Source organism: Ranitomeya imitator, chromosome 5 (genome assembly GCF_032444005.1).
Source record: "Ranitomeya imitator isolate aRanImi1 chromosome 5, aRanImi1.pri, whole genome shotgun sequence".
NCBI lineage: Eukaryota > Metazoa > Chordata > Amphibia > Anura > Dendrobatidae > Ranitomeya > Ranitomeya imitator.
This window is the reverse complement of record NC_091286.1, coordinates 410,028,806-410,050,737: the sequence shown is the minus strand read 5'-3', so window position 1 is coordinate 410,050,737 and position 21,932 is coordinate 410,028,806.

Genomic DNA, 21,932 nt, shown 5'->3' with positions numbered 1-21,932 from the left:
AGTTCAAGGGTCCACTACCGACGAATCATTCTGTGTAATGTCTAAATGTTCCAATATATCCATATTGTCCGTTGTTCGTGCAGCAGGAGTTTCCTCCTGTAGAATATGGTGTCTATTGTTAATTGACACAGGAGCATACTGAGTGGAATTAGTATCTGTATACGTGGAAAAAACCACTGATACATTGGACGGTGTTCGTGGTGGAGTAACTTTATACTCATCAACTATTATAAATTTTGTCCCTGTCTGCTGGTGATTAGACATAGTTGCGTTTGGGATGCATTGGGGGAGATGGAACATTGTGCCGGACTCATGTACGCCTCTAATGTGACTTTATCCCTAATGAACTTCTTCATTTTTTTGCTCCTAATTTCTTTTTCCCTTTCCTTCAGTCTGTAAATAATGTTTGATGCTAAGTCCTGGATTTCCCCCAAATTATCATAAGCCTTAAGTTGTTCAAATGCATTCAAAATTTCAATACCAATTCCGTGGAGATTCATTTTACGTTTCTCAATTATAAATCCAAGTGCCCTCCTAGAAAAATTGGAAAACATATCATCCCATTCCTTCTGTATAGTTTGATCCCCGAAGTCTCCCGCAAGGGACTTATCTACTTCCAGGCCTTTCGTGACCTTATGTGCTTGGACATATTTCTCCAAAGAGGCAACCTCCCAGAGGTCCCTCATCTCAACATTTTTTTCTACCTCGTACACTAAATTGCCATTGACAGAAATTGGAGGAGGTGGAGATGAGGGAGACAAAACCAAAGAGACAAACTCCTTTAACAGTGATTTTTTGGGCACATTCTGGATGTGAAAAGATGGAAGGAGTGCTACTTTAAAAGGCACCGGATTAACTCCCTCCAAAACTGCCTATAAACCAAAAAACTTTGGACCTAACTTTGCTGAAAGCACTTTCAATGTAATATTTTCAAATGGCAACTTAACCTTATCACCTACTTTGAATGTGGGACCCTCCGAACCTCTCCTATCTGACTTCTGTTTCTGGCGGCGAAGCTGAGCCACCCCAATATTTTTCTGAACCTCGCTCCAGACATCTCCAAGTTTCTGTATGGCAATCTCTACTGCAGAACACCCGGAACTCATCCTAGAGAATTCACCAAAATGGGTATTAAAACCATAATTGCAAAAGAAAGGCGAGGTTCCAGTAAACTGGTTACTCTGACTGACTGTTAAACGCAAACTTAGCAAGAGGTAAGAATGAGGACCAGTCCTTTAGCTGAGCTGCAACGAAACACCTAAGAATTTGTTCCAACAAGTGACTTGTCCTTTCTGTCTGACCTTTGGTTTAAGGGTGGTAGACAGAGAAAAATAACAAATCTATCCCCATTTTCTTACAAAACGCTGTCCAGATTTTGGAGACAAATTACACCCCCTATCAGATACAATGTTCAAAGGAACTCCATGTAATCTCGGGGACATGATTGATAAACAACCTGAAAAGTGTTTCAGTATTGGGTAACCCTGTATAAAAAAAATGTGCCTGTTTACTGAATCGGTCAACTGGCACCCACATAATCCCTCCAGACAAGGGCAAATCCGTAATGAATTCCATGGACAAATGAGTACAAGGTCTTTCTGGAATTGGCAATGGAACCAATTTAACTTTATCACATACGCAAATCTCACAAGCTAGGATGGGGACATTACACCAGGATAGGGACATTATTACTGGAAGGGGCCCAGGATGGAGGGCATATATTAGTGGAAGGGGCCAGGATGGGGACATTACACCAGGATTGGGGACATTATTACTGGAATGGGCCCAGGATGGAGGATATTATACTAGGAGGAACCAGGATAGGGATATTATTACAGGATGGGACTCAGGATGGCAGACATTATAGCAGGAAGGGGGGTCAGGATGGGGGCAATATATCAATAAGGGGCCCAGTATCTTGGACATTATTACTGCAAGGGGCCCATGATGAGGGACATTACTACTGGAAGGGGCACAGGATGCGGGTTTACAGGAAGGGGCCAAGGATTTAGAATATTATATGAGGAAGGAGACCAGTATACGTGACATTAGCACAGGATGGGGAACATTATTACATTATGTAGAGTGTGGGGCAACAAGTATGTCTTTATAGGTTTTAGAATGCTACAAGGGCTAATACATCTGACCAACGTGCAGGTGGGGGCCCAGGTCCAAATTTTGCACCGGAGCCCATCAGACTCTAGTTATGCCACTGAAGTGAGCACACCAATGGTGGTATTAGCAAAACAGCTGGTAAGTAGTTATGACTTCTAAATGGAAACCTTTGTTAATCTTAGCAAATAAACTCACAAAACAGACTGCATTATCTGACAAAATTAAAATAATTAGCAAAGGATGTAAGAGAATAGCAATGAGGTTATTTTTCAGTAAAAGCTGTCATTAATTGTCCTATTAATAGCTAGACAAAATATGAGGATTTGTACATCATCATCTGCATTTCTGTGTAGATAATTTAATTTGAATTGGCAAAGCCACTGCTTGACGGTGTGTGTTTTTTTTCTAAATATGTTAACTTATCTAGTCCTAAGATTTAACGAAGCTCTCCAACTAACCTTTTTTTCTCTTAAACCTGTGTAAATGTTAACATAGAGTAGTATCCCTGGATTATTATACACACCTATTGTGGTTTTCTCCAGAATCCAGTTCCTTTCTTCTTCTCAGTGACATCACCAGTCTTTAGACTCTCTGGATCACACAGTGCCCTGCGAGACCTGGAAGTGGCCTTTTCAATGGAGAACTATAGAGCGTCAGAACAATACTACATAGGCTTACATTGTAAAAGAGAGCATAGAGTGAGATGGATAGTCTGAAGAGCGGTGATGTCACTCAGCAGAGGACTGGAATAAAGCTCTATAAACAAGAAGATGGTAGTAGGTGATTATATTAGCACACTGACACTAAAGTACATTCACATATACAAAGATCCATGGAAAACAATTCATAGGAGTAGATGCAACGCCCGCCAAGGGCCTAGGGGTACTCGGTACCGGGTCCGGTGGTCATTAAAGGGGAAGTCACAGTGGCAGCGACCCAGTCGTGGCCTGGGAGTCCAAATGAAAGGCAATGTCTTTAAAGGGGTTATTAGAAATAGGAAAATTTGTGATGCCAACTGTGGTATTCGGTCAGGGGTGACCGACGCTGCTTAAAGGAGTCCTCTGGGGAGTGATAGCTCTGCAGCAAGGATGGTATGGCTTCCCACAGGTGAAGCTGGGTCCCCAGGGCTCCTGATGTATTTGGCAAAGATGTTGTGGTGCCAGAAATAATTAGAGGACACAAGGTTGCAGTCTCTTTACCTGGTTTACTGGTGGTTTACGGCCACAGTCCAGGGTACCAGCAACAGGTGACGGTGGAGTCCAGGCAGCCTGGAAACAAGTTGAATTCCCTTTGCCAGGTCAGATTGGGAGCCTTCCACTATGCGCTGTATAATAGTCCCTTGCTGCCTATGGTTTCTTTCAAGGTCCTCTCTCACTCTCTGTCCTGAGACTGTTCCTGCATGTGAGGCAACGCGAGCCGTTTTATAGGGGTCTCTATTCACAGTGACTCTGGGCTCTGTATGTTGCTATACCTCAGGGTGTATATGTGAGCAAGTTACCTTCAATATCCTGCCCTTTGGTTTCTGCTGTGGGGCATACAGTCCCACACAGCCTCGGGCTCCAGCTGCCGGTCCCTGCGCTCCAGCGTGGAGGGAGCCCAGTCGCAGCTCTCCTCCAGCTCCTTCCTCCTTCTCTGTCTCACACAATCTCCAGACTGAACTAACTAACTCCTCTTCCAAGCCAGAATATATCTCTCTCTAGGGAAGCTCCCCTGAAACCGGGTCTAGAGCTCCCCATTCTGGCCTGGAGTCAGAAAGTGTTGCATGTAAAGATTACCTGTGAAATCCTCGTTTCCAGGCATGGCATCACCCTCCCAGTGAGGAAAGCAATACCACTGTGGTACCTGAACTCCTGGGGTGCCACATAGAGATGGGCGGACACCTGGATGTTCGGGTCCGGAGGGTTGGGCTGAACAGTTACAAAAATTTCAGGCTCGAGTAAAAGAACAGTACCTGGACCCCATTGACTTGAATAGGGGGCCCGAACATCCAGTGTTTGCCTCTTACCAGCCTGAGAATACCAGCCCACAGCTATCTGCTTTAGCAAGGCTGGGTGTCAAAAATGGGGGGGACCCAATGATGTTTTTTTATTATTTATTTTATTAAAAAATACAGCATGGGGGCCTCTCTATTTTTGATAACCAGCCTTGCGCAGGGGAACCCATGCCTTTAATTTTTTTTTTAATTATTTATTTGCAGCGTAGGGCCTGGCTAATGAATACTCCCATCAGCCAATCCTGCTCTCACTGTTATTAGCGGCAGCAAGTGTCGTATAATGGGAGCAGGAGCCCCACCCGCTGACATCAGTGATCGGAGTTAAACTTTGTACCTCTGATATCACAGTTAGGAGCTCGCACTGTCTAGAAGCTCGCACTCATGTTTAGGTTTTGTGCCCCTTTAAAAGCAGCAGTACAGGGGTCTGTACTTTACTAATTCGAAAAAGTTTCTAGAAAACATTATCGTTCTATGTATATTTTATGTCAAGACCAAGATATCAGTGAGCGAAATCACTGATGCTCCTTAGCTGTAACCATAGTAACAGTCACTAAAGTCCACCATTTGTTTCTATAATTACAGCTATAGAGCGGCTGTTTTGCAATATTTCTATAAAGTATAATAGCTATTTTGAATTTTGGCAAATGATCTCCTCAGAGATCTCGCAGTATGCTACAGTACATCCTAGAAAATAATACAGGCTTTTTACAACTATTTTTTTACATATCTATCTAACTACACCCCTCACTGTATGAAGCAATTGAGCAACATTTTCTCTATAAATCCAAGCATATAGCAACCTTGAATAAGCGAAAGCTTTGGATTCCATATAAATCCACATCTAGACTCTGTATGTGTATTTAAAGGACTATTCCCACAATATCAATCACATCTCAGTGAGTCAAAATAGTAAAGTTATCAAATGCAATCAATTTCTAAAAGTATAAACACTAGACAAATGTCCTGGATAAAAGTAAAATGGACCAGATAACTCCAAGTAGTATAGTAACAACAATAGGTGGATGAACACACCACAACTGAGTATAATCCTACATATAGATTTTATTATACACAAAGAAAATAAATATAAACAAACATATTAAAATAAGAACCACTGGAAACCAGTGACAGGACACAAAATGACCAGCACACTAAGCCAATAACAAAAATAAGTAGAAATTCAATGCCCCATAAGGTGCTAACATGATAAAGCTAGACAAAATGTCAATACATGTGTTTTACAGCTTAAGACATTACATAATTAAGAAAAATGCATAGTGCCTAGAATATAAAGGCCTAAATTAGACCATAAGGTGCTGTACTAAGCTGAAAATGGAGACAAAATGTCAATACATGTATTTTACAGCTTAAGACATTACATAATTATGAAAACTGCATAGTGCCTAGGATATAAAGGCCTAAATTAGACCATAAGATGCTGTACTAAGATGAAAAAATGGAGGCATGATATACTTACTAAGTAAATGAAAAGCTAGGTGCCGGTAACAGAATGGTCCCTGCCGCCCCAACGCGCGTTTCGTCGAGACTTCCTCAGGAGGTGTGCATTGGGGGGGGGGGGGGGTTTCCAACTATTTATACAGTGTCTAGCCAATAGGAATGAAAATACTGATCTTAATTGCAAATGCACGTCCACTCGTGCAGAACTGCCCGTGCTGACGTCCAGCGATATCCGGTAACAGCGGCGCATGCACCGCCGCCATGGCAACCCATGAACCATCGCAGGAGTGGCCGTGGAACGCAAGCAGACAGAGCCGCCAGGGAGACGGAATCTGCGTGCCGCGCGCCGGGTGCCGCCCACACAATGATCCGAAGCCACAGAGGCGGCGCATGCGCACACCGGACTCGCAAAGACTTTGTCAGAAGGAGACCAGGAAGAACTAACGGGGATTAGTTCAAGGTGAATATGTGCAGGCATATAAGGCAAGATAAAGTGACGATGTGCAAATGCTGTCATAACATAAATTGAAAAAAGACAAAATACAGCAATGCTGTGCAAACTAGCAGAATAAATATCGCTAAATGTGGCATATATCCCAACTCCAAATACTATGCTGGATATATGAATGGAAAGTGCGCTACCTGAATATCATTAAATAAAAGTGACAACATGCGATTGCAAAAAGAGACCCCTCTCCATATACAAACATATATTACACATACCCATGAATAAAATAGATGTGCACAGCATATATTAAAGCCAACAAAATAGGATAAAAAGCAGTGACGATTGATGTGAAGAACTTCAGCTTCCTTCTAAGATAGATAGCCAGTTGATCTTCAGGGACAATAAAAGTTCAATACTGTTGCTGAAGTTCTTCACATCAATCTAATCACATCAACCTAAGGTGCGCAATAAGTGACAAAAAGAAAGCATTTAGAGAATTAAAGGAAGTAGGTAGTGATGAAGCATTAAATAAATACAGAAAATTAAATAAATTCTGTAAAAAGCAAATCAAGGCAGCAAAGATTGAGACAGAGAGACTCATTGCCAGAGAGAGTAAAAATAATCCCAAAATATTCTTTAACTACATAAATAGTAAGAAACTAAAAAGTGATAGTGTTGGCCCCCTTAAAAATAGTCTGGGTGAAATAGTGGATGAGGATGAGGAAAAAGCCAATATGCTAAATGACTTTTTTTCATCAGTATTTACACAAGAAAATCCCATGGCAGACAATATGATCAGTGATAACAAAAATTCCCCATTAAGTGTCACCTGCTTAACCCAGTAGGAAGTACGGCGGCGTCTAAAAATCACTCAAATTGACAAATCTCCAGGCCTGGATGGGATACACCCGCGAGTACTGCAGGAATTAAGTACAGTCATTGATAGACCATTATTTTTAATCCTTTACCCCCAAGGGTGGTTTGCACGTTAATGACCAGGCCAATTTTTACAATTCTGACCACTGTCCCTTTATGAGGTTATAACTCTGGAACGCTTCAACGGATCCCAGTGATTCTGACATTGTTTTCTAGAGACATATTTTACTTCATAATAGTGGTAAAATTTCTTTGATATTACCTGCGTTTATTTGTGAAAAAAATGTAAATTTGGCGAAACTTTTGAAAATTTCGAAATTTTCCAAATTTGAATCTTTATGCAATTAAATCACAGAGATATGTCACACAAAATACTTAATAAGTAACATTTTCCACATGTCTACTTTACATCAGCACAATTTTGGAACCAAAATTTTTTTTTGTTAGGGAGTTATAAGGGTTAAAAGTTGACCAGCAATTTCTCATTTTTACAACACCATTTTTTTTTAGGGACCACATCTCATTTGATGTAATTTTGAGGGGCCTATATGATAGAAAATACCCAAGTGTGACACCATTCTAAAAACTGCACCCCTCAAGGTGCTCAAAACCACATTCAAGAAGTTTATTAACCCTTCAGGTGTTTTACAGGAATTTTTGGAATGTTTAAATAAAAATGAACATTTAACTTTTTTTCACAAAAAATTTACTTCAGCTCCAATTTGTTTTATTTTAGCAAGGGTATCAGGAGAAAATGGACCCCAAAAGTTGTTGTACAATTTGTCCTGAGTACGCTGATTCCCTATATGTGGGGATAAACCACTGTTTGGGTGCATGACAGAGCTCGGAAGCGAAGGAGCGCCACTTGACTTTTCAATGCAAAATTGACTGGAATTGAGATGGGACGCCATGTTGTGTTTGGAGAGCCCCTGATGTGCCTAAACATTGAAACCCCCCAGAAGTGACACCATTTTGGAAAGTAGACCCCCTAAGGAACTTATCTAGAGGTGTGGTGAGCACTTTGATCCACCAAGTGCTTTACAGGAGTTTATAATGCAGAACCGTAAAAATAAAAAATCATATTTTTTCACAAAAATTATCTTTTTGCCCCCAATTTTTTATTTTCCCAAGGGTAAGAGAAGAAATTGGACCACAAAAGTTGTTGTACAATTTGTACTGAGTACGCTGATACCCCATATGTGGGGGTAAACCACTGTTTGGGCGCATGGGAGAGCTCGGAAGGGAAGGAGCGCTGTTTGACTTTCAATGCAAAATTGACAGGAATTGAGATGGGACGCCATGTTGCATTTGGAGAGCCACTGATGTGTTTAAACATTGAAACCCCGCACAAGTGACACCATTTTGGAAAGTAGACCCCCTAAGGAACTCATCTAGATGTGTGGTGAGCACTTTGACCCACCAAGGGCTTCACAGAAGTTTATAACGCAGAGCCGTGAAAATAAAAAAAAAACATTTCCCCCAAAAATTATATTGAGCCCCCAGTTTTGTATTTTCCCGAGGGTAAGAGGAGAAATTGGACCCCAAAAGTTGTTGTTCAATTTGTCCTGTGTACGCTCATACCCCATATGTTGGGGTAAACCCCTGTTTGGGCACACGGGAGAGCTCGGAAGGGAAGGAGCACTGTTTTACTTTTTCAACGCAGAATTAGCTGGAATTGAGATCGGACGCCATGTCACGTTTGGAGAGCCCCTGATGTGCCTAAACATTGGAAACCCCCCAATTATAACTGAAACCCTAATCCAAACACACCCCTAACCCTAATCTCAAAGGTAACCCTAAACACACCCCTAACCCTGACACACCCCTAACCCTAATCCCAACCCTATTCCCAACCGTAAATCTAATCCAAACACTAACCCTAACTTTAGCCCCAAACCTAACCCTAACTTTAGCCCCAACCCTAACTTTAGCCCCAACCCTAACTGTAGCCTTAATCCTAGCCCAAACCCTAGCCTTAACCCTAGCCCTAACCCTAACCCTAGCCCTAACCCTAGCCCTAACCCTAACCCTAACCCTGATGGGAAAATGGAAATAAATACATTTTTTAAATTTTTTTAATTTTTCCCTAACTAAGGGGGTGATGAAGGGGGGTTTGATTTACTTTTTAACGGGTTTTTTAGCGGATTTTTATGATTGGCAGCCATCACACACAAGACGCTTTTTATTGCTAAAAATATTTTTTGCGTTACCACATTTTGAGAGCTATAATTTTTCCATATTTTGGTCCACAGAGTCATGTGAGGTCTTGTTTTTTGCGGACCGAGTTTACGTTTTAATTGGTAACATTTTTGGGCACGTGACAAATTTTGATCGCTTTTTATTCCAATTTTTGTTAGGCAGAATGACCAAAAACCAGCTATTTATGAATTTCTTTTGGGAGAGGCGTTTATACCGTTCCGCGTTTGGTAAAATGGATAAAGCAGTTTTATTCTTCGGGTCAGTGCGATTACAGCGATACCTCATTTATATAATTTTTTTATGTTTTGGCGCTTTTATACGATAAAAAGTCATTTATAGAAAAAATAATTATTTTTGCATCGCTTTATTCTGAGGACTATAACTTTTTTATTTTTTCGCTGATGATGCTGTATGGCAGCTCATTTTTTGCGGGACAAGATGACGTTTTTAGCGGTGCCATGTTTATTTATATCCGTCTTTTTGATCGCGTGTTATTCCACTTTTTGTTTGGCGGTATGATAATAAAGCATTTTTTGCCTCGTTTTTTTTTTTACCGCGTTCACTGAAGGGGTTAACTAGCGGGACAGTTTTATAGGTGGGGTCGTTACGGACGTGGCGATACTAAATATGTGTACTTTTATTGTTTTTTTCTTTATTTAGATAAAGAAATGTATAGGAACAATATTTTTTTTGGGGGGGGGGGGAATTTTTTAAAAATTTTTTTACACATGTGAAAATCTTTTTTTTTACACTATAACATTGCCCCAGGGGGATCATCATGTTATAGTGTAAGATCGCTGATCTGACACTTTGCTGTGCACTGTGTCAGATCAGCGATCTGACATGCACAGCTCCAGGCTTCACAGTGCCTGCTCTGAGTAGGCGCTGTGAAGCCACCTCCCTCCCTGCAGGACCCGGATGCCGCGGGCATTTTGGATCCGGGGCCTGCAGCGAGGAAGGAGGTAAGAGACCTTCGGGGGGCTCCGGGGGGCTCAGGGAAACACGCAGGGAGCACCCTCCCTGCACGATGCTTCCCTGTACCGCTGGCACACCGTGATCATGTTTGATCACGGTGTGCAGGGGGTTAATGTGCTGGGAGTAGTCCGTGACCACTCCTGTCACATTGTGCCGGATGTCAGCTGCGATAGGCAGCTGACACCCGGCCGCGATCGGCCTCACTCCCCACGTGAGCGTGGCCGATCGCTATAACGTACTGTCCCGTCGGTGGTCATACGGGCCCACCCCACCTCGACGGGATAGTACGTCAGATGTCAGAAAGGGGTTAAAGACTCCATAATAACAGGGTCTGTACCACTGGACTGGCGTATAGCAAATGTGGTGCCAATATTCAAAAAGGGGACAAAAACCGAACTCGGAAATTATAGGCCAGTAAGCTTAACCTCTACTGTGGGTAAAATCCTGGAGGGCATTCTAAGGGATGCTATGCTGGAGTATCTGAAGAGGAATAACCTCATGACCCAATACCAACATGGGTTTACTAGGGACCGTTCCTGTCAGACTAATCTGATCAATTTCTATGAAGAGGTAAGTTACAGACTGGACCAAGGGGACCCAGTGGACATAGTGTATATGGACTTTTAAAAAGCTTTTGATATGGTGCCACACAAAAGGTTGATACATAAAATGAGAATAATGGGGATAGGGGAAAATATGTGTAAGTGGGTTAAGAGCTGGCTCAGGGATAGGAAACAAAGCCTGGTTATTAATGGAGCACACTTGGACTGGGTCGCGGTTAGCAGTGGGGTACCGCAGGGGTGAGTATTGGGCCCTCTTTTTTTAACATATTTATTAACCCTTGTCAGGCTGCATAATTTTACAACCTTAACAGGCTGCATAGGTACAATTGTACCTTCACATATACCTCCACTGTGGGAAGACTTTACTTGGTTTCAGAAACTAAAGTTCATTCAGCTACAAATGTTATGCTGATATCTATTGTTCAGTGTTGTTACTGGTCACTTATGTTGCTGTCAATTAAGTTAATTCAAACTGGGAGTGGCTTCTACTTGTCTTCCTGCCTCCCTCCTCTCATTAGCCATTTTGCTGTTCATCTCATTGCTGTGAGCACACATTTCTAGGCTTGTGAAGTCTTCAATTTCTTGGAAACGAAGGTAGGAAAGTCTCACAGCATCTAACAGCCAGTTATACCTTTATTCTCATTATGTGGGGACAGAACAGTCAAATTGTCTTTCAGCCTGGACTTGGCTTACATATATTTTGTATGAAACTTATCACTATAGGTATAATTTTTATACGAAAAATGGATAATAATTAGTATCTACATATTGTTTTACGATGTTTTATTTATATTCAGCACAAAATACGAAGCCAAAATTCATCTAGCAAGTCATCATGAGTGATAGTAATGCTGGATCTAGTTTCCGCCATAATCCAAGAAAACGTGTTTGCAGGTTAGTATAATTTTGTGAAAAGCCAATAATGTAGTATTTCGGAAAATTATTTATTTTACATTTTTTCATATTTACAGATTTACGTCTGACGAAATAATGCGAATGCTAGAAGAATCTGATTCTGAGCATGAGGATGAACCATATGTTCCATCTGATGATGAAAACTATGTACCACAAGTGGATGTTACTGAAGAAGATTCAGACATTGAACAAGAAATGGTCATAGAGCATGAAAATGAATACGAATCAGACGAAAGTGTTGAGGATGATTCTGTGCCTCAAAGTGCAGGCGACATTTGGACTGCTAAGGATGAAACTCAGTGGTGCAGTAATCCACTGCCAAATGCACAAACAAAATCTCGTAATGTCCTACGACAAAGAGGTGGCCCTGCAGCAATCAGCAACCTATATACAGCAAAAGAGCTATTCAAGTCCATCATGACTCCCGAGATGTGTGACATCATATTACGGGAAACGAATCGAAAGGCCAAGAGAGTTTGTGATGCTTACAACAACGAACTGGTACAACGTTTTCCTGATTCTTCCAAACGGCCACCACAAAAAACATTCAAGCAATTTACTGAAACTGAACTTCATGCATTTTTGGGCATACTGATTGCTGCTGGTGTGCACAGAGCCAACAAAGAGAATCTGGAGGAAATGTGGAATGTTGCTGCTCTGCCTCTTATACGTGCAGCCATGTCTCGTGACTGCTTCAAGATGATACTCAGATTTATCAGGTTTGACAACGAAAATACACGTGCAGAACGTGTGCAAACAGATAAAGCTGCACCAATACGGGACATCTGGACAATGCTGAACAGTAATCTGGAGAGAGCCTACAAGCCATATCATTGTATCACCGTCGACGAGCAATTATTTCCATTTAGAGGTCATACTAAATTTACCCAGTATATACCTTCAAAACCAGCTAAATATGGCATAAAGATTTTCTGGGCTTGTGACTCATCAAATGCCTACCCTTTACAAGGTCAGCTCTACACTGGGAAACCAACTGATGGTCCTCGACAAGTAAACATTGGAGAACGAACAGTATTGGACCTAGTGAGCTCGTATAAAGGCTCTGGAAGAAATGTCACCACCGATAACTTCTTTACAACCATGGAACTAGCTAAGGTATTGAACTCCTGGAACATGACACTAGTTGGTACAGTGAGAAAAAACAAAAGGTTCCTACCTAACAACATGCAGCCTGCCAAAGAAAGGCCTGTATACTCGACAAATTTTGCCTACAATCATGATGCAACAGTCTGTTCATATGTACCAAAGAAGAACAAATCAGTCGTGCTTCTATCATCTATGCACATGACGGGAGAAGTTGAAGAGACACTAGCAGCCAAGCCAGAGATAATAAAATACTACAACATAACAAAAGGTGGCGTTGATGTTATGGATAAAATGTTGGGAGAGTACACTGTGAAACGACGAACATCACGTTGGACTTTGGCATTTTTCTACAATATGATTGATGTCAGTGGGTTAGCATCCTACATCATCTACAGAGAACACAATCCAAGCTTCAGGGCAAAGGATCAACGAAGAAAGTTCCTGAAAGATCTCGCAAATCAGCTGTGTATGATTGCAATTGAAGATCGTAGTACAAACAAAATGATAATGAGAAACCATTTTCTTCGAGGTGCAGTAGAAATGGTGCTTGGACGATGCATTGTGGTAGCATCGCAGCCAGCAGCTGGCCCCAAAATACCTCATGGTAGTCGTGGACCCTCCCCTGTTGTTGGTAGTTGCTATGTCTGCAGAGACCTGAGGCGAAAACAACGCAAGACTAGAAAGTCTTGTGTGGTTTGTGTGAAACCCATTTGCGATGAACAATCTGTAGCAAAGCCAACATGCATTACTTGCAAAGAAAATCAATAAAAAAAAGTTTCTTACATTTTCTTTTATAATGTAAATGAACAGTTTTTTACTTGTTTATAATAGTTAAATAGCATTATCATTAAAAAAAAATTTATGCTTTTTCCCTTGCATTATCTTCATTCAAAATATATGAGGTACATTTGTACCTATGCAGCTTGTTATGGATGCAAAAAGATCTCGACCCCTTATCTCGGAAGCGGGTGGAGATATTTTATTGAAATTTGGCCAATATATTCTGGACCAAAAATGTAGAGATGTCACGAAATTTCAGCCCTCTACGTCTTTTCAAAAAAAAGTTATTGCAATTTTAAAACGGAATAGTTACAATTGTACCTATTCAGCCGGATAAGGGTTAATAACCTTGTAGGGGGCATACAGAGCAGAATTTCAATATTTGCAGATGACACTTAACTCTGAAGGGTAATCAATACAGAAGAGGACAATTTTATATTACAGGATGATTTATGTAAACTAGAAGCTTGGGCTGATAAATCGCAAATGAGCTTTAATGGGGATAAATATAAGGTCATGCACTTGGGTAGAAGTAATAAGATGTATAACTATATGCTTAATTCTAAAACTCTGAGTAAAACCGACAATGAAAAAGACCTAAGAGTATGGGTGGATGACAAACTCACATTTAGTGGCCAGTGTCAGGAAGCTGCTACAAAGGCAAATAAAATAATGGGATGCATTAAAAGAGGCATAGATGCTCATGAGGAGAACATAATTTTACCTCTATACAAGTCACTTGTTCGACCACACCTAGAATACTGTGCACAGTTCTGGTCTCTGGTGTATAAGATAGACATAGCTGAACTAGAGTGGGTGCAGAGAAGAGCGACCAACTTTATTAGAGGACTGGGGGGTCTGCAATACCAAGATAGATTATTACACTTGGGGCTATTTAGTTTGGAAAACGAAGACTAAGGGGTGATCTTATTTTAATGTATAAATATATGAGGGGACAGTACAAAGACATTTCTGATGGTCTTTTTAATCATAGACCTGAGACAGGGACAAGGGGGCATCCTCTACGTCTGGAGGAAAGAAGGTTTAAGCAAAATAACAAACGCGGATTCTTTACTGTAAGAGCAGTGAGACTATGGAACTCTCTGCCGTATGATGTTGTAATGAGTGATTTCTGGAAAAGTATAATGTTGCAGGGTATATATACTAGATTCCTTGATAGGGTGTTGATCCAGTGGACTAGTCTGATTGCCGTTTGTGGAGTCGGGAAGGAATTTTTTTCCCCAGTGTGGAGCTTACTCTTTGCCACATGGTTTTTTTTTGCCTTCCTCTGGATCAACATGTTAGGGCATGTTAGGTTAGGCTATGGGTTGAACTAGATGGACTTAAAGTCTTTGTTCAACCTTAATAACTATGTTAATATGTTACCCACTGTGTGCCGGTCCTGGACAGTGCAGCCGCTGAGACCGGAGCCCGGAGCCGGGAACAGCACAGGGCATGAGGAGAGGATTGTGCGTGGTTTTGTAATATATCCGTGAGTACTGGACTGTGATGCTATTGGGGGGGTTACATTATATTCTATTGAGGAGGCTGTGTTATTTAGTATGGGGGCACATTATATTCTATGGAGGAGGCTGTGTTATATACTATGGGGGGGGGCACATTATATTCTATGAAGGAGACTGTGTTATATACTATGGGGGGCACATTATATTGTATGGAGGAAGCTGTGTTATATACTATGGGGGGCACATTATATTCTATGGAGGAGGTTGTGTTATATACTATGGAGGGCACATTATATTCTATGGAGGAGGCTGTGTTATATACTATGGGGTACATTATATATTGTATTATATGGGGAAGCAGTGTTATATATTATGGGGGCTACATTATATTCTATGGGGGAGGCTGTGTTTTATACTATGGGGGTATATTATATTCTATGGGGCAGGATGTATTATATTCTATGGGTGGAATGTGTTATATTCTATGGGGGCTACATTATATTCTATGGGTGGGCGGTATTATTTTCTATGGGTGGGCTGTATTATATTCTATGGGTGAGCTGTATTATATTCTATGGGGGTACATTATATTCTATGGGGGCTGTATTATATTCTATGGGTGAGTTGTATTATATTCTATGGGGGCTACATTATATTTTATGGGGGGCTGCATTAGATTCTATGGGGGCTAGATTATATTGTATGGGGGGCTTTATTATATTCTATGGGGCTGCATTATACTGTATGAGGCCCTCCTCATACATTGTATTCTATGGAGGGGCTACATTATACTATATAAGGGGGATGCATTATATTCTATGGAGTGGCTGCATTATATTCTGTGGGGGCTGCATTATGCTCTATGAGGAGGCTACCATATATTCTATGGAGGGGCTGCATTATACTATATGAGGGGGCTGCATTATATTCTATGGGGGGTTACATTATATTGTATGGAGGGGGTTCATTATAATCTGGGGTGGCTGCATTATACTCTGTGGGGTGGCTGCATTATACTCTGTGGGGTGGCTGTATTGTGCTCTAAGGGGTGGTTGCATTATACTATATGTGGGCTGCATTATACTGTATCGAGGACTATGGGAAATACATTATACTATATGAAGAACTATGGGGTGCATTATACTATGGAAAGTGAATTGTACTACATGGATGACTATGGCGGTGCATTATACTATATGGAGCACTACGAGGAGTGTATTATACTATATGGAGGACTGAGTAGTGTATTATACTATATGGAGGACTGAATGTATTAAATATATGGAGGACGAAGGAGTGTGTTATACTATATGGAGGACTGAAGAGTTTATTTTAATATATGGAGGACTATGAGGAGTGTATTATACTATATGGAGGACTGAGTAGTGTATTACACTATATGGTGGACTATGGGAAGTGCATAATACTTTATGGAGGACTGAGGAGTGTATTTTAATATATGGAGGACTATAGGGAGTGTATTATACTATTTGGAGGACCATGAGGAGTGTATTATACTATATTGAGGACTATGGGGAGTGTATTATACTATATGGAGGACTATGGGGCACATTATATTATATGGAGGACTATGGAGTGTGCATTTTACAATATGGAGGACTGTGGTGCACAATATAATATATGGAGGACTATGGGGTGTATTATACTAAACAAACAAAATGCTGCATATTCATCAAGTGATTGGATTGTTTATGCCGGAACAGAAATCATTGTTCTCAGCAGCACATCGCCCAGTGAAAACTGTAGATGTGCTGCTGATAACATGATACTGTATGGGGACAAATTGATCTAAAAGTGATTGTTCTATTCCCATCATTCTTTGTCAGTTGGTGTAAAGAGGCCGGGAAACAAGCATCGAATGACTTCAGTATTGTCGATCACGCTCGTTTAGCAGCCTGAACTCAGAGCACGTAAATACAATAGAAATGCTTTTGTGTGATATGCAATATGTTAGCATTTGGGGTCCCATTTTAAACTTTTGCCTAGGGCCCCACTTTGCCTAAAATCGTCCCTGTCTGTGAGATGTCGCATGTGTGATTGCAGCATCCTCATTGCACAGGGTGGGTATGGGCATAGTGCCCCAATCTCAAAGAATCAATGAAGAAAAAGTGATCCTCCTTTCTGGCTGCGCACTGGTTGTGTGATAGATACAGCATGTAAGCACAGAAGTACCAACCACTAAATTATAGGTTTTCTCATTAAAAGCCTGAATTTCTGTGGCCATATTTGATATAATGGACACCTCATCCTATAAATACAATATAAATATACAACTTGGCCTTTTTCTATGTCTTACTGTCATCTCTGCTCACAGAGACCAATTAGAGTGCAGCTTTCCTTTTTAAACAGCTCTGGAAAAATGAAAACCTCATTGTAATTGGTTGCTGTGGGCAACACATAGGGAAATATATCTGAAACACACACAAAAGTAGTTGAGTAGAAAGCTTTATACAGAGTGATGGAGACAGACAAGAATTTTATCTATTGATATAATATTAGAAACTATGTACAGTACCACGACTCCCTCTGTTAGCTCTGCCTGGGGGCCATTGGCAGATCATAGAGCAGCTTGGAGGTGTGGGTAATGTTATCTTTGCATTCATAACGTGGAGCGCTACCCTTGGGTGAGGTACTTGGCTCTTATGCCCTGGCACATTATATGAAGGTGTGGGTCCTGGCTGGGTGTGGGGACTTGTACTGTGGCAGCGTTACACGTTTTCCTGCCACATGTAACCGATGACTTGGGTTGACCTGGACCAGCTGTTTGACAGTTTAATGAGAGAGGCCACCATTCAAAAATAAACGTTTTACTCAACTGTAACTGGGAAGTGATTATATACAAGAGATATTGAGCACATATCTTGATTGTTCTGTCTTCATACACGTTGATACGGTGTGTGATCCAACATACAGCATAAACCACGTCTATCCTCCAAATAAGCAGACTGTTCTCTGTAGTCTAACTTGTTTATTGGTAACAGGTATTGTAAATGCGGTAAAACTAAGAATGCAAATGACATAAATAAGTATTGGGCCAAATAATAGCACAGCTGACACTTTACAACTAACAGAGAAATGATACAGTATGATGCAACTTGTGTATATAACTACATACAGTAAGTCTCTGATAATATATTTCCTGTTATGATCCAGTGACCTTGGAGCAGCATGAAAACTTTCACTGGAGTAAGTGGTAACTATACTGACCGCAAATCCTGATCTTAACACCGCAACTAGAAGTAGCCGTGGGGTGTACCTAACAAACCCTAGACACCTCGTCACAGCCGGAGGACTAAATACCCCTATAGATGGAAATAGGAATACTACCTTGCCTCAGAGCAGAACCCCAAAGGATAGGCAGCCCCCCACAAATATTGGCTGTGAGTAGGAGAGGAAAGACAAACACAGGCAGAAAACAGGATTTAGCAAAAGAGGCCACTCTAGCTAAAATAGGAAAGGATAGGACAGAGTTCTGTGCGGTCAGTATTAAAACCCTTCCCAAAATATCCAGAGCAGATTATACAAAAAATTCCTCCATCTAACTAAAGACGTGGAACGTATATCTGCAACTCCAGAGACTCCTACACTCAGAGCAGGAATACAATCAAAAAACAAGCACACAGCTTGTGTGCCATAGAAAAAGAAACAGACACTTATCTTTGCTGAATTGGCAGCTAAGCAGGAGAAGCCAGACAGAGATCCAACACTTCCCAATAAACATTGACAACTGGCAAGGACTAATGAGTCCTGCAAACCTAAATACCCCAGTCAGAATTGCAATCAGCAGATACACCTGTCCAGGACTGCAGCCCAGGGACAACTGCATTACCACCTACAACCACCGGAGGGAGCCCAAAAGCAGAATTCACAACAGTACCCCCCCCTTAAGGAGGGGTCACCGAACCCTCACCAGAGCCCCCAGGCCGATCAGGATGAGCCAGATGAAAGGCACGAACCAAATCAGCGGCATGGACATCAGAGGCAAAAACCCAAGAATTATCCTCCTGGCCATAACCCTTCCATTTGACAAGGTACTGAAGCTTCCGCCTCGAAAAACGGGAATCCAAAATCTTCTCAACAACATATTCCAACTCCCCATCAACCAACACAGGGGCCGGAGGATCAACAGAGGGAACAACGGGCTCCACATATTTCCGCAATAAAGATCTATGGAAGACATTATGGATCGCAAAAGAGGCCGGAAGCGCCAGTCGAAAGGACACCGGATTAATAATCTCAGAAATCCTATAAGGACCAATAAACCGAGGCTTAAACTTAGGAGAAGAAACCTTCATAGGAACATGACGGGAAGACAACCAGACCAGATCCCCAACCCGAAGCCGGGAACCAACACACCGACGACGGTTAGCAAAATGTTGAGCCTCCTCCTGAGACAACACCAAATTGTCCACCACATGAGCCCAAATCTGCTGCAACCTGTCAACCACAGAATCCACACCAGGACAGTCAGAAGGCACAACCTGCCCAGAAAAAAAATGAGGATGAAAACTGTTGTGAATTCTGTGGTCAAGCTCCCTCCTGTGGTCATGAGTGGTACTTCGGCTGGTTCTGTCTATGAGCTTCCTCTGGTGGATGTGAGTGGGGCTGCGGCTTCTGAGTTTCCTTCCTCAGGTGACGAGGTTAAGTCGTTAGGTGCTGCCCTATTTAACTCCACCTAGTTCTTTGTTCCTCCAGTCAATGTTCCAGTATTGGTCTTGCTCTCTCCTGGATCGTTCTTGTGACCTGTCTTCCCTGCATAAGCTAAGTTCTGCTTGTGTTACTTTTGTTTGCTATTTTTTCTGTCCAGCTTGCTATATTGGTTTGTCTTGCTTGCTGGAAGCTCTGGGACGCAGAGGAAGCACCTCAGTACCGTTAGTCGGTGCGGAGGGTCTTTTTGCGCCCTCTGCGTGGTTGTTTGTAGGTTTTTGTGCTGACCGCAAAGCTATCTTTCCTATCCTCGGTCTATTCAGTAAGTCGGGCCTCACTTTGCTAAAATCTATTTCATCTCTGTGTTTGTATTTTCATCTTTACTCACAGTCATTATATGTGGGGGGCTGCCTTTTCCTTTGGGGAATTTCTCTGAGGCAAGGTAGGCTTATTTTTCTATCTTCAGGGCTAGCTAGTTCCTCAGGCTGTGCCGAGGCGCCTAGGTCTGGTCAGGAGCGCTCCACGGCTACCTCTAGTGTGGTGTGATAGGATTAGGGATTGCGGTCAGCAGAGTTCCCACGTCTCAGAGCTCGTCCTATGTTATTAGTAACTATCAGGTCATTTTGTGTTCTCTTAACCACCAGGTCCATTGTGGTTCTAAATCACCAGTTCATAACAGTACTGGAGGCCCAAAGTACTAATGCTTCTAAATAGAGGGAAAAGAGAAGTTCTGAGACCATTTTTTTTTCTCTGCACTGTGTTTTGTCTTTCTTTTCCCCTAGACATTTGGGTGATTCAGGACACAGGTGTAGTGATGGACATTAAAGGTCTGTCTTCTTGTGTGGATCATCTCACTGCAAGAGTACAAAATATTCAAGACTTTGTGGTTCAGAAATCTATGTTAGAACCTAGAATTCCTATTCCTGATTTATTTTCTGGAGATAGAGCTAAGTTTCTGAATTTCAAAAATAATTGTAAACTGTTTCTGTCATTGAAACCCTGGTCCTCTGGTGACCCAGTTCAACACGTTAAGATCATTATTTCTTTATTACGTGACGACCCTCAAGACTGGGCATTTTCCCTTGCGCCAGGAGATCCTGCATTATGTAACATTGATGCGTTTTTTCTGGCGCTCGGATTGCTTTATGATGAACCTAATTCAGTGGATCAGGCAGAGAAAAATTTGCTGGCTCTGTGTCAGGGTCAGGATGAGGTAGAGATATCTTGTCAGAAGTTTAGGAAGTGGTCTGTGCTCACTCAATGGAATGAATGTGCGCTGGCAGCAATTTTCAGAAAGGGTCTCTCTGAAGCCCTTAAGGATGTCATGGTGGGATTTCCTATGCCTGCTGGTCTGAATGAGTCTATGTCTTTGGCCATTCAGATCGATCGACGCTTACGTGAGCGTAAAACTGTGCACCATTTGGCGGTATTATCTGAGCATAAACCTGAGCCTATGCAATGTGATAGGACTTTGACCTGAGCTGAACGGCAAGAACACAGACGTCGGAATGGGCTGTGTTTTTACTGTGGTGATTCCACTCATGCTATCTCCAATTGTCCTAAGCACACTAAGCGGTTCGCTAGGTCTGCCACCATTGGTACGGTACAGTCGAAATTTCTTTTGTCCGTTACTTTGATCTGCTGTTTGTCATCCTATTCTGTCATGGCATTTGTGGATTCAGGCGCTGCCCTGAATTTGATGGACTTGGAGTTTGCTAGGCGCTGTGGGTTTGTCTTGGAGCCCTTGCAGTATCCTATTCCATTGAGAGGAATTGATGCTACGCCTTTGGCCAAGAATAAGCCTCAGTACTGGACCCAACTGACCATGTGCATGGCTCCTGCGCATCAGGAGGATATTCGCTTTTTGGTGTTGCATAATCTGCATGATGTGGTCGTGTTGGGGTTGCCATGGCTACAAGTCCATAACCCAGTATTGGATTGGAAATCTATGTCTGTGTCCAGCTGGGGTTGTCAGGGAATACATGGTGCTGTTCCATTTCTGTCTATTTCATCATCCACCCCTTCTGAGGTCCCAGAGTTCTTGTCGGATTACCGGGATGTATTTGATGAGCCCAAGTCCAGTGCCCTACCTCCGCATAGGGATTGCGATTGTGCTATTAGCGAAATTAAGATTATTTAGTCTAGAAAAAAGACGACTGAGGGGCGATCTAATAACCATGTATAAGTATATAAGGGGACAATACAAATATCTCGCTGAGGATCTGTTTATACCAAGGAAGGTGACGGGCACAAGGGGGCATTCTTTGCGTCTGGAGGAGAGAAGGTTTTTCACCAACATAGAAGAGGATTCTTTACTGTTAGGGCAGTGAGAATCTGGAATTGCTTGCCTGAGGAGGTGGTGATGGCGA